This window comes from Balearica regulorum, chromosome 2 (genome assembly GCF_011004875.1).
Source record: "Balearica regulorum gibbericeps isolate bBalReg1 chromosome 2, bBalReg1.pri, whole genome shotgun sequence".
Taxonomy (NCBI): domain Eukaryota; kingdom Metazoa; phylum Chordata; class Aves; order Gruiformes; family Gruidae; genus Balearica; species Balearica regulorum.
Window position 1 is genome coordinate 58569735 of NC_046185.1, and position 13005 is coordinate 58582739.

Here is a 13005-nt window from a genome sequence, read left to right on the forward strand (position 1 = left end):
AAAGTTTTTGCCTTTAGAAGGTTACTGGATTGTGGTTTGTATGTATGGGAAGATTACATTCTGTCTTGGGCTGCTTTACCCCGGGCTGCCTGCTGTTCTAGGAGCTCTTCCCAGGAAGGAACAACAAAACTGTTCGTTTCGCTGTGGGCAGGCTCCCCCTTTGTCCTTTCCCAAAGCAGTTCTACCCTCAGAGGCTGGTCCCACCCCTCTGGCTGCAGTGGGGTGGCAGCTCTGTGTCCGGCTGTCCGCACTGGCACATCGATTTGGAGCAGTACCAGTTCTGAACTGTCTCCATTGCGTCGCGTTGCTTTGATTTACAACACTGTTTCCATGCGTGTCAGTGAGACGTGTCTTGAAGGAGAGGAAACAGGAGGCTTTTCTCCACATGTGGTCCAGTGCTGATGGGAGATGTGAAGCCTGGGACCACCGCAGGGCCCTCCTGCCTCTGCCTGGCCAGCAGCACTCTCCTACAGCTCCCCGCTGCCCTTCTTGTCCTGCTCATGCATCTTCCTCCTCGCTGCTCTCTGCCAGCCCTCAGCTCATTCCTAGGAGCTTTTGCCTCTCCCTTGCTCTCCACCAGAATTCCTACTCTGTGGTTATCTGTTCTCTTCCCTACCTGCCCTGCCTTCTGTGGCTCTCTCCTTTGCTGAAAACCTTACTGCCTTTAGCACCCTTGCGATACGATATTATTTTCTTTCCAGCTTTATGCTCTTCTGCCACAGCACCTGCTATCCCTTAGCTCCCGGAAGGTAAGGGCTCTTGGCACTGTGATCAGGGTGCTTGGGCAGTGGGTGTCAGAAAGCTGGTAACCTCATGACTGCTGCTGGGTAGAAGAGACCTGGCAAAAAGTGCTGCATAAAATTCAAGGAGTTTAAACTGGGGTCCCCAGAGGCCCAGGACAACAGTCAGATTGTGGTGACAACCCAGAAGATTCAGACCTATTCTGGAGACTCACAGTGTGAAGGTTGCTTGGTCTGTCGTAAGGAATTCTTATATTCTTTTGGAGTTGTCCTCAGGTAAAGATGTTAATAAACATTTTCAAATCTTGGTAACTGTACTAAAGAATTGTTAAACATTGATTTAAGTTGCACCATACATTCAGGAGACTTGTAAAGGAAACAGGCTGAAATGTCATTAAAGGCAAGGACTTCTGTTTCTTCCAACTTGTATTAAATTGATATCCATATTTGCTTTTTGGAGATCTTTCTTGTTCCTTGTTAGATTTATATAATGCATTCAACAGTAAACAGTGGGTAGGTATGTATTTCTTAGAGAAATTCATTAGACTGTGTTATGCTAATTTAAGACTTGCAATAAAAGTGTAATGGCAGGTTGCTCCTGCAATCCTCGCTATGCTGCTCCTTTTGTTTTAATGGAATACCAGTTTGGCTGTAGGAGAAAACAGTAGCTGCTAGTGGGACAGGGGGCATGAATACATGCAGAAGGGAGCTAATTTGTCCAGAAAAAGCTTTGATATCTGAAACCTGTGCAGTGTCAACACTGAATCTAGCCATGTTAAGTGATTGCAGCTATTGCAACAATCGGAGTAATTTCAATTTACAACTGAACAGAGCGCTGGCAAAAGAAGCCTGGGAGGACGATGCCTCCGTGTAGCCACCTTTGGAGTATTTCATAAACGTCCTTTCCACCTTGCTAATCGCTGTGACCTGGAAAGGCTTACAGTTAAGGCTAGGAGATACTTTGATCTTGTCTGTACGCTCATTTTACTGGCACAGATGCCAAAGCTGCCCTTTTTTGCAGATGGCTCTTGTTCCAAGAGATGGGCTCATCCAATGACTTTATCGTGTATTACCATAGAGTAGCTTATGGTTAGAGTTTTTTCACTTTATGGCTAAATACTGATTTCAGTAGATCATGCAAGTATAATAGGTTCAGGATTACCGAATGTAGAAAAAGTAATGGAAGGGAAGCGCTCCTAGGCTTGATTAGGAAAGAGATGGCTGAGCCTATGATGGTAAAAGGCAATTTGAGTGATAGCAATCATGAAAGAGTGAGCTTATCACTCTTCAGAACATGAGAACAGAGAACTTGAGAGTAAAAGCAATAGTATGCAAGAAACTAGATTGCATTCAGGTCATAGAACTGATAGGTAACATTTCTTGGGAAACACACCTAAGAAATTCAGGAAGGCTGGCAATTTCTAAAGGAATTAACTTTTTATTTTCCAGTCACAATGAAGAATATTAAAAGCACGAATAAAAGATGCCCCAATAAAAAAGACTAAGAAAAGACAAAATTGCATGATCTGAAAATTGAGGACTCAGAGAGAAAGTGGAAACTAGCTATCTTACTAGAGATGAGTGTAAGAGAACATAAGAAGAATGCAAGGGCCAAATCAGGTAGGCCGTGGCACAAAACAAAATGCAACTAATAAGGACACAGTAACAAGGAAACATGCTGTGTTCTCAATAGTAGTAAGAGGAAGACAGTTTCTGGACTACTAGTTGAAAGGGAATGACAAAGCTCATGATCTGATAGTGCAGAGAGAACCAAGTAGTTCATGACATTTTTTGCATCATTCTTTGCCTTAAAGGGCAACCTGTAATCAGGTGCCATGAAAAGGACTGCTACCTTGAGAAGGGTAAGAATTCCAACTACAGCAGGAACAGAACTGATTATAAACTAATGCGATAGGATAATAGGTATTTTAGAACAAGCTGGAGCTTATTAAAACTAGCTCTGCAGCATAGGATGAAATAGCTGAAGCAACGTCTGAGCAATTAGTGGTTACACTGGAGAACATTTGGAGGACAGTCTAGATTCAAAAAAGCTGTGAAAAGAGCAAACACTGCATCTACATGTAAACTTTCCTGGGTCCTCCCTTTTCCCCTTTGGAGTAGATATCTTATCTTAAATTTGTGGGAAAAAAAGTTTGAATTGAATAATCAACGGATTTTTTTTTAATAAATAGCCTGTAGATAATAATAATATAAGTGAATTTGCATGGGTTTTTTCCCAGAAGGTACCTTGTCAGTGGAGCCTGTTTTCCCTGTAAGGAGAGAAATAGTATATCTTGATTTTTGGAAGGCTTTTCACTCTTTCATAAACAAGGTGGTAATATGGGCTACAAGATCGGTACACAGTTGGCTGGAAAGTTGTTCTCAGAATAAGTACTAGTGATTCGTAGTCAAACTAGATGGATATCTCAAGCGGGATTCTGCCCTGGATTGCTTGAAAATATTCAATATTTTAATTAATGACTTAGATGATAGAATCTGCATGTAAAATTTCCAGATGACACCAACAAGGGAGAGGATGTAAACCCCCTGAGCACAGGATTAGAATTCAAAATTAATGTGGTATATTGGAGAACTGATCTAAAATAAATATGATGCAGTTCATCAAGGACAAGTTCTAAATTGTGGTTGGGCAGGAATAATCAGCTGTGCAAATCAAAATGTAGTGAGGCTGCAGGTCTGTGGAAAACACATGGGCAGTTGCAAGAGTTCAGAAAATGGCTATGAATCAACAATACTATGCCATAAATGTTATGCTAGAATATATGGACAGGAGTCTGCATGTGAGACATACAAAATAATTTTTTGACTCTACTTGGCATTTGTGTGGCTGGTGTACTACTTCTGCTCTGAGAAGCGTTCTTTGGGCCCGTTGGAAGCATCCAGAGAAGAGCAAAAGGAAAGGCCAGAGGTCTAGACAACATGACCCTTTAGAACTGAAAAAAACAGTCTTTTTCAGACTAGAGCAGTAATTCTCAAACTTTCTGAAGATGTTTTTCCTAGGTTCCCACGAAGCAGTGGGGATTTGTGCCAGGGCATGTGTCTAATGCACTAGGCTACATGGCAAGATGTGGCCGTGATACAGCGGCGCTTTGGTGTGATGGTCAGAAGGACCACCTCGCTTGCATGCTTCTTAGCTGCCATGAAGTACTACACCTTCTGCCTTGGCCTCTCTCAGTGCTGCACCAGTGCTAGGGTAGCAGTGGTGGGGATCCTGGACAGCCAAGGTCTATTTTTTTAAATTAGCTACTTTCTTCACCAGTGCTGGTGTAGGAGAACAGTGTGATTCTGAAATCAGCTCTCCATCATTGGGGAGTGTGTAGCACAGGGACATCCAGGATGGTCAGAGGATAAGGGGAACAGTATGAGATGGATTACGAATCAGTGTATGAAGCCTCCTGACCTTGCAAGGTCAGGTTAGGTCCATCAGGATTTTATTAGCTCCATCTCAGCACAAGCTCTGTCAGACCTGGGCTGACTCGGAGGCATTCCTGCCCTGTGACCCTCAGCACTGTTAGAGGGATTATTAGCTCTGGCACTATGGAAACCAGAATAAATAGTTAAGAGGTTGCTCTGTTTAGTGGGCCCCTGCCCTTCAGTCTAGCACTGACTTTTCCTGTCACCTTCTGATCCCATTCTGTCATAGCTTCATATCTTCTTCCTCATACCTTTTCCTGTGGAAGTGATGGCACCCTCAAATCTTTCCATAACCCCCTGCATTGTTGCCGAAACTTGACCTTGGGCCATATCCAGAGATGCCAAGTTACTCCCAAGGAGCAACTCCTCAGCTTAGCTGACACTCCCCCAGGCCCTGCTTTAGCAGAGAAACCAAACTCATCTGTTAGGAGATCTTCATGCTCATAGGGATGCAGCTTGGTGGGGATTCTCCAGTGCCCCTACCTCTGCTCTGTATCGCCCTGGCACTCAGGACTTCTGTTGCATTTCTTGTCCTGTGTTTCATGTTTTGCCAGCCTTTCTCTGCCTCTTCTGCCTCTTCCCTCACTGGTGCCCAGGTCCCCTCTCTCTGTACTGAGGCTCCTCCATCCCTCCCTGTTTGTACATCTGGGCTCACTTCTCTTCCAGTCTTCCTACCCTTTTGGTAATCTTCCTGCTTTTCGCTGCTTTCCTTCACCTTCTTTTGTTTCCAGACCTCTCCCCCTTCCAGACCAACTCACTACAACTTAATTCGAGGTTGTCTAAAAGCCTCTTCCCTTCTTTTCTAGACTCAGCCCTTCCTCTCCTCATCTGCCCTTCTCTGGAGTGAGTACCTTTCCCCATCTCACATCTCTTCCACGGTGACTTCTGCTAGTTTGTGTGGGACCTTTCTTTGCAGGAAACTGAGCTGAGAGCCTGCCGCTCAGTTTGGCTTCTCTCCTCGCATCTTGTTTTGCTTAACTGCTGGCGTATTGGGTGGAGATGTCTTTGGCATGGGGGTGGTAGTTCCAGAATAGAGAGGCTCCTTGAGGGGATTACATGGGAGACCAGATAAATTGCTCCAGCAGATTGCATATGACCCAGTTGGCCATTACTCGTTTAGAGAATGGAAGAGTGAGGGAAGATGTGATAACCATTTAAAAGTATATGGAAATTTCATGTAAAGAGGAAGGTAATAGAAACTGTTTTCCAGTTCTGCTGGGGATAGAGCAAGAAGTAACAGACAAGCTTACTGTGGTGGGGAGATTGAGGTTAGACGTTAGGAAAATCTTTCTAATGGTAAGGATAGTTAAGGACTGCAGCCCATTGCCTAGGGACGTTGCACAGTCTCCGTCACTGAAGGTTTTTTAAGAACAAGTTAGACAAATATCTGTCAGGAGTGGTTTATGTGCAGTTGATCTTGCCCTGGGGCAGGGGAACGGACTTCATGAGAGCACTTCCAGCCTTAACTTTTCTGTGATTTTATTATTGCTGGTTCCCTGGATAATAAATGTACATTTTAAAAGTTAGTAACCCACCTGCGATACTGTCTTCTCAGTGTTTAAGTAGATTCTGTTGAGCTCCTGGAATAATTGATAAAGGATAGATCAAGAATCTTACGTGTTTAAAGTCTTGGCTCTCTTTTTGCTGGAGTATTGCTCTGTTGCATTCCTTCTAGCCTGGCTTTCTTCTTTAAACATCTTATTTTTGGGGGTTGTGACATGTGTTTCTGTGTCTGTGCAATTTGTATAGAAATATTTTAATGTTACAGAGATACTGCATCCATTCTTCTGTTTCACAGTATGCAAGTATTTTAAGAAAAGCTTTTACCACTCTTAGATAGTAAGCATATTTAAAAGGTAATTATTAAGAATAATCAAAGTAGGGCAAAGCCAAAGCAACTGCCCTTTGAGATTGTCTTCTTTATTATTAATAAAACTGTGTGCAATTTACTTAACATCAAATAAATAAATTATGTATCTGATGCTGAAGGTGGCCTTCTTCCTTGGAATTATAATTGAGGCTCAATGTAAAACAGCAAAACAGGTTTGAAATGTCTTCTAATAAGTATATAATGTAATTAATATTAAAAGCAGTTGAAAACTCATTTATACATCAACACAGGTCTCCCACATTGCTCCTGTCATTATTTGCATGATTTTCAATTACAGATAAACATTTCATTTAAAAAATACAACTTGAATATCTAGCAGAGCGTTCTCACCCCCACTCTGTTCCAGTTTTGTTTTCATCTGCCTCTTGAAGCTGCTCTGGCCTTCCTAAAATCTCTGCAATTTTCTTAAGAAATGCATTCTTATTTTATGAATTTTCAAGGTTACTATGTCACCCACAGACAACTCTTACTGTCTCTTAGTTCCTGGGATAAAGAGATTGCTTTTTGCAATGCCCCTTACTCAGCACACAGATAGTAACAGATCGCATTCCATTGTATTCCCTTAGATATTTTATTTAGAGTGTGCAATTTTTGGAGTACAGATAGTATCCTCAGCAAAAATACACAGAAGAAAATATAACCTCACTGTCTAAGAGTTTGCTATCTAAATACGTTACACTCAATGAGTAGCATTTGGTGAAAACTGTTTTAAGTATAGTAATGCATAGCTTGGAAGTCTGCTCTTCAGGGTTAAATGCTTTAATAGAATTACAGGAGAGTGAGAAAATGTGAAAATCAATTCACAAGCGGAGGTGCCATATGAGAGTGATACCTTTTGGTCACAACCCAGTTCCTCTGCTGTCCTTAAGATCAGTGATTAGAACAGCAGTGCTTTTTGCTTTAGGTCACTCTTCAGATCCGGGAGGTCAGCTTTTAAGTTTTGATCACAAACTTTCTGTAAGTGAAACATTGTGTTTTCTTCTGTCTTTCCTTTCACCTCAAGAAAACAGATAGTTCCCTTCGAACGTCTATTTGAAGGACTGTTTAATCTGTAACTGAACAGATACTGCCTCTGCTAATTGAACTGTGGCAGTCCTTATGCAAATAGAGGGGCATTTCTCACAGGCCAAGGATGTAATATTTTCAATGTTTCTCCTTCAAATTTTTATTTCACTGGAGTAGCAGACCTCCTTGCCTGTTCACTCGTTTCATGGAAGTACGACATCCTTTTCCTCTTCCTAAGGGGAAGAATGGGAGAATTTGGGTGGCAGTCACTTCCAGAAGATTGCCTTGCTTTGTGAAGCCACCTGGAGCTCAGTGCATGTGGAGGCAGAAAAAGGCAGAAAAGCAGCCAAGAGGACTCCTGAGGAAATGCCATGGTGTGATGTCTTGTGAAACACCTTGAGAGACACTGGACTTGGAAAAGGATCCGCCACAGAGCTGGCATTCAGGCCCTTGATATTGCAGGCTACCGCATCATGTAATGCCATTCCTATCAAGCTCCATCCTAAAGTTATTACTCTGATCTGGAAGGATTTTCTTTCAATTTTTAATTTTAAATTAAATTTTGATTAATTTTCATTAAGTTAATTTAAATCCCATTTAAAAGTCCTTTAATTTTCAGTCTAGGTGTAGTCTTGGCTATATGTGCATGGTCCACTTGTTCTTATGACAGTTATTCCAGAGCCCAAATGAAAGGCTGTTGAATTGTGCAGGCCAGTGCAAAAGATGGTTCAAATTTAGAGAAACATCATGGCCAAGGCTATGATTAAAATTATTTTATGAAGTAGTGCATTGCTGGAAATGGCAAACTTCTTCCCAAAGTCATGGGAGGGAATGCTCTAGCCTGTTCATGGAGGATGTTGAACCTGGAATCCTTTGAGAACCATTTTTAGTAGACGATATTCAGCTGTAGCGTTACCGTTTGCAAAGCTGATGCTTCTTTGGAAATGCCCATCTGCCATTTCTTATTTCTTAATAGTACGTGTCACGCTGCCTTCGCATGATACAACTTAATCAGCCAAATGGCCAATTCCAGACTGAATGCAACAATAAATTTAGCTGTAAATATGCTACATTTCAGTGTTTAATCATAATAAAAAGGCAGACTTTTTGAATGGACAAAATGAATCCATAGTCCCTCAAGTAAAACCTGGAAAATAAAAAGGGGTGAAAATTGGTTGTTAAGTTGGCAGTGTATGTTTTCTCTTAATCCTTTCTCATTAGTTAAGTAGCCTTTTTTCTTTTTTTTCCTTTTTTTTTTTTTTTTTAAGAGAAGAGGTGGTATATGGCCTTCGGGCCATGCCCGTGGCTGGCCGAAGGTATTTTTGCAGCTGAAAGGGCCCCTTGCAAGCTGAAGGTAACGCTCCCACTGGTGGGGCTTCAGGCAGAAAACAAACCTTCGGCTGCGGCTGTTGAGGGTGGCCAGACATCCAGGGCAGGAACACGCACTCCTATCTAACAGACCCATCAGCTGCGTGTCATCCGGCACCACATAACCCGTGGCGGGGGAAGAGGAGGGCGAGGGCGGGCTGCCCCCCCCGGAGCCCCGAGGTGCCGGGCCGGCGGCGGGAACGATGCTGCCACCTCACCTCAGCACTCCGGTGTGAGGCGGGCTGGAAATGCCTTTCCTTACACGCTTAAAAGCGGTGAAAGAAACAGCATAAAACCCCAATCCATGCAAAAGCTGCTGAAGGACTTGACTGTGCTCTTTTGGAAGCTGAGGAGGTACCGTGGCAATATTAGCCCAAACCTAATTTTATTTGTGTAAAAACGGTGCAGGATGTTCCTATGCGTTCAGCTCCAGGCGGTGGGGTTTTGAGTGAACAGCGTGAGGTGAAGTTTTGGTTCAATGCTTGGTTTTTCTGTAATGTCAAGCAGGCCGTTTGACTTGATTTTCTATCAATTTTATTTTACCATAAAATAAATAGTATAAATAAATGTTACGTTTCTTTGTTGTATGCTGTAGCAGTGCCTTTACAAATCAGAACTTGCAGTTTGGGTAAACAGAGAAGTGAAAATATTTGACGTTGCAGGATAAATGTTGTGGTGAAACAGCCTCAAAGTTACTGAGGAGAAGGTAATACCATGTATACAGATTTCAATGCTACATTTACGTCTCTGTTATTTACACCCTTTTAGGAAAAGAGGCCAGGATGCATGGGGATTAATTTACTTGTCAGGCATTTATTTTGTTGTTGTTTGGTTTGGTTTTTGTTCAGAGTAAAGCTTCTTGTGGGTGGACACAGTCCTTCCTCTGAGCCTTTCTATGAACGCACACGTTCCGGCGGCTGTATCGGCTACATCTCCCATCCTGGGGCTTGGCTTTCCTCACAGAATCACTTCCTTATGGAGCAACCTGGATCCGCCCAAGCACGCACCCCACGCAGCGCCTCTCCCAGGTTTTCTCCCCGGGGACTGCCCAACCCCTGCTCCAAACCCTTTCTGGAGGGATACTCCCACCCTCTTTAATTCCTACTCAGCCCTCAGCAACAGTGAATAAGCAGAATGTTCGGTTTCTAGTAGGATCGTTACTTGCTAATAGCATGTAGCCTTCAAGCCCTGCCAGCCTCTTACAAACACCCAAACATACTCCTCTCCCTGGAAGAGAATATGACACAATACTCTGATCCATCTGTAATAACACTGCTGCTTTCTGAGATCCATCTTTTCCAAAGCTGTGTTTGTGTCAGGCTGGGAAACTGCTCAAGGGGGCTTTCAGGCAGGTGGGCTTTGACAGTATCTGGAGCCCAGAAACTTGGGGTTTGATATCGAAACAAAATTCCTCTGTATCATAGTCAAGTCCTTTCCGGTAGTCACCCCATTCTAATTTGATTATAAAACTTACCCAGTAGTTTGGGCAGCTGAATCCCTAAGCTTTCTTTGAAAACCATCAAGACGTGTTTCCTAGGGGTTTGCGTGGGTGTATCTGTGTGCGGGTGGCAAGCGGTGGCACTGTCCCTGCTCTTCACAACCACGGGTCTGTTTCCACACTCTCTCATGCCGGGATTAACAATCTGTTAACAGTGAAGAACGGATGGAGTAGTATCTCTTTCATACATTGTATGTTTTGATTTTATTTCTTAAAATTTTCTGTCCTATTGTGGGCTCTTTGTGTCCTTAGCTTTCTTGTTTTCTTCAGTAGAAAGTCACACCCTTCTGATTTAAGGGCAAGAATAATGGAAGCTTTGTCTGAGGAGTGAGGAGTTAACAATGAGGATTTTTCATGATGAAAACACCCAAAAAGAATCCTACTGTACAGCCAGCATCTAAGCAGCATCTTCAATCCATGCCTCTGAGGATAAGCTCGCTTCTGTTGTTAGCGGGTAAAATAGCATCATTCAATGCCATTTGATTGCTGACAACACTGCATGCCTATCTGTTGTAGGTGTACATATGCTGAGGTGGTGGGAGGAGGACCCAGGACAAGGTACTGGCTTCAGAAAAGCCTGGAAGACTTGCTTGGATATGAATTGTTCAAGAATTGTCTGTTTATCCTGGAGGCTTAGACTATACAAACCAGTAATTTATACTGGCTGAGGATGGATTCATAGCCTGGCTGTGTACTCAGTCAGTCCTTGATTTAAACGAAAAAATTGGAGTGTGTGCATGAGTCTCCACTTTTCCCCTTTCTGAGCTTTATTATACTTGATTTGTTTATCTCAAAAGAAATACTTTCAAGATAATATCTGCTTCCAGTTGCTCAGAGCGAGAATTTGAAGAGACACGTGACCTGCCACGACAATGCAGCAGTAAGTTCAGAGAAACTTCAGTGTTCCTAACTCAGGGTGTAGGTGGCATCTGTGAACTAAAGGCACTTTTTTTTTTCCCCCTTTAGAGATCATAATTTTTGTGCCCAAGCCAGTGCTGTTTATAGGAATTGTTAGAGTTTCTGTATAATAAAAGGAATAGGGGTAAGCTCCAACAATAAAGGTAACAAGTATGGTTCTTGAAGATGTTTTTATTCAGTGCCTTCTCTAGTGTATGCATGGAAAAAGGGACATAGCATTGACTTAGTGGCTTTTGTAGAATCTCTCAAGTATGTTACTGTTTTAAAACCATATTATGCTACTTTTTGATATAAACAAGTTAATGTTCTCTCAGAGATATGACTCCTGCTCATAGTGAGCAGTGTTGCACCAAAGAACCTTCAACTGAGATGAGGATCCTGCTGTGCCAAAACAGTGAAGGTCAGCCACTTCTGAAATCTCAACATATAGAAAAGGCAAGATAGAAGCAGAAAGAAAAAGTACTGCTGTCCTCCATTTACAGATAGGCACCTAAGGCACAGATGAAGTATTGACCTGGAGTGAGCTAGAAAGCTTGGCAGACCCGAGAACTAAAGCTACAGCCTCTGAATCTGAACCTACTGTGAAGAGAAAGATTATCGCCACCATATTTATTTTTGTCTCCAAGCCAGCAGTATACCTGCTGCACTATTTTCTCGTATTTCCTCTGTTGAATCTTTATTCTTTTTACTTGCTGCCACGAGGAGAAGAACATAAGTCAGTAGGATTTCTTGTGGAAACTGGAGGCTTGCTTTATGCCAGCATTGCTGGAAAGAATTTCTCTGAGGAAGAATTACAGCTGCCCATAAAATGTGTGACACAAACAACCCTTCTCATCTGCAAGTATTAATTGTGCATTGGGAAGAAGGGGATGCTGGGATACAAGACTGCTTGAAGGGTATGGAATATTACTTAAGGGCTTAAAAATTGAATTGCCAACTAGAGAGTAGGATTATTGAAATTTATGGGGACAAAATTTAGTGCAATGAATACAAATAAAGCTGTCCATGTTAGTTTCACTTCTTTTTCAAGGTTCTTTAAGTGCAAAATATGATGTTCATTAATGTAATGTAGGCAGGCTCATTGCTTGGTTGCTTTATACGCGTATGGATCAGACTTACATGGTGTCTTAAGACGTATTTTGAAGAGCCTGAAGAGAGAAAGGACTGTTCTTTATGTAACTTGCTTTCTCTGAAGGAAAAAAAAGCAAGTTTTGTCGGAAGATCATATTTCATACTACAACTAGTGGTCTGTTTGGAAAGCAAACAAACAAGATACCAAAACCCACAAGTATTCAGGCCCTTCCCCTCCAGGAAATCCTTAAATAAGCATTCAAGATTCTTCATTTTGCTAAGGGCCATCTTCTGCTACATAAGCAAAACAGTGTTAAAACCAGTCATGGACATGGGGAGAAAATTCTCATGCAAGTGAAATTGGCTGTTGCTGTATTAGCATTTTGCTGTCAATCAGTGTTGTGATTGTGAACGAAATCCCCTAGCTGTCCCCATTCGTGGCACTGTGGTTCAGCTCACAAGACAGCTTTGTTGCCACCAGATTAGCCAGTACTCGCTAACAGAAGACTAGAGAAGGTGAAGTTGCTTTTTTCCAGCTGTTTGGTACCTGTGGCCTAATGAAGAGGCAATGGGATACTGGATGTGTTAATGAGAGAAATAAGGAAAGAAAAGTGACACATAGGGACAGTATCTAAAGTTGAGGTGGACTTCCAGAATTTCACCCTAAAAAAATATGTTCTTGAGCCTGCCACCTGGAAAGAGTGTTCATAGAGAGACAGAAGAAAGACATCAAAGCCTGACATGTGATGGGTGCAGAAGGTAAAGCTGAAGATAAAATTAGATGTGCATACAGTGGTTAATGTGATTCTCTTAACAGTGATTGCTGTCACTACAACCACACTGAAGTTCTGCCAACACTGGGTTAGAAAAACCTTTAAGTACTTGTACAGAGAACAAACTCTGGAAATCTTATCCTTAAACCAACAGTCTTGAAACAGTTTCAACTGGGAAGGAGCTATACTCATTTTTGAGAAGAGTATCATGAGCCTAGTGTGCTGATTCCTGGTTATTCTGTTTTTAAATATAGGACCACTCTCTAAAAGTTAGATCAAGTGAGACTGTGTAGACATTACACGATG

At 42.2% G+C, this 13005-nt stretch overlaps 1 protein-coding gene across 1 annotated transcript in view; it reads left to right on the forward strand.

Annotated features, from left to right (window-relative positions):
• The window catches only part of LDLRAD4 (low density lipoprotein receptor class A domain containing 4), a 285812-nt gene that overhangs the window by 106487 nt on the left and 166320 nt on the right, over positions 1 to 13005 (forward strand). The gene's annotated exons all lie outside the window — the stretch shown is intronic.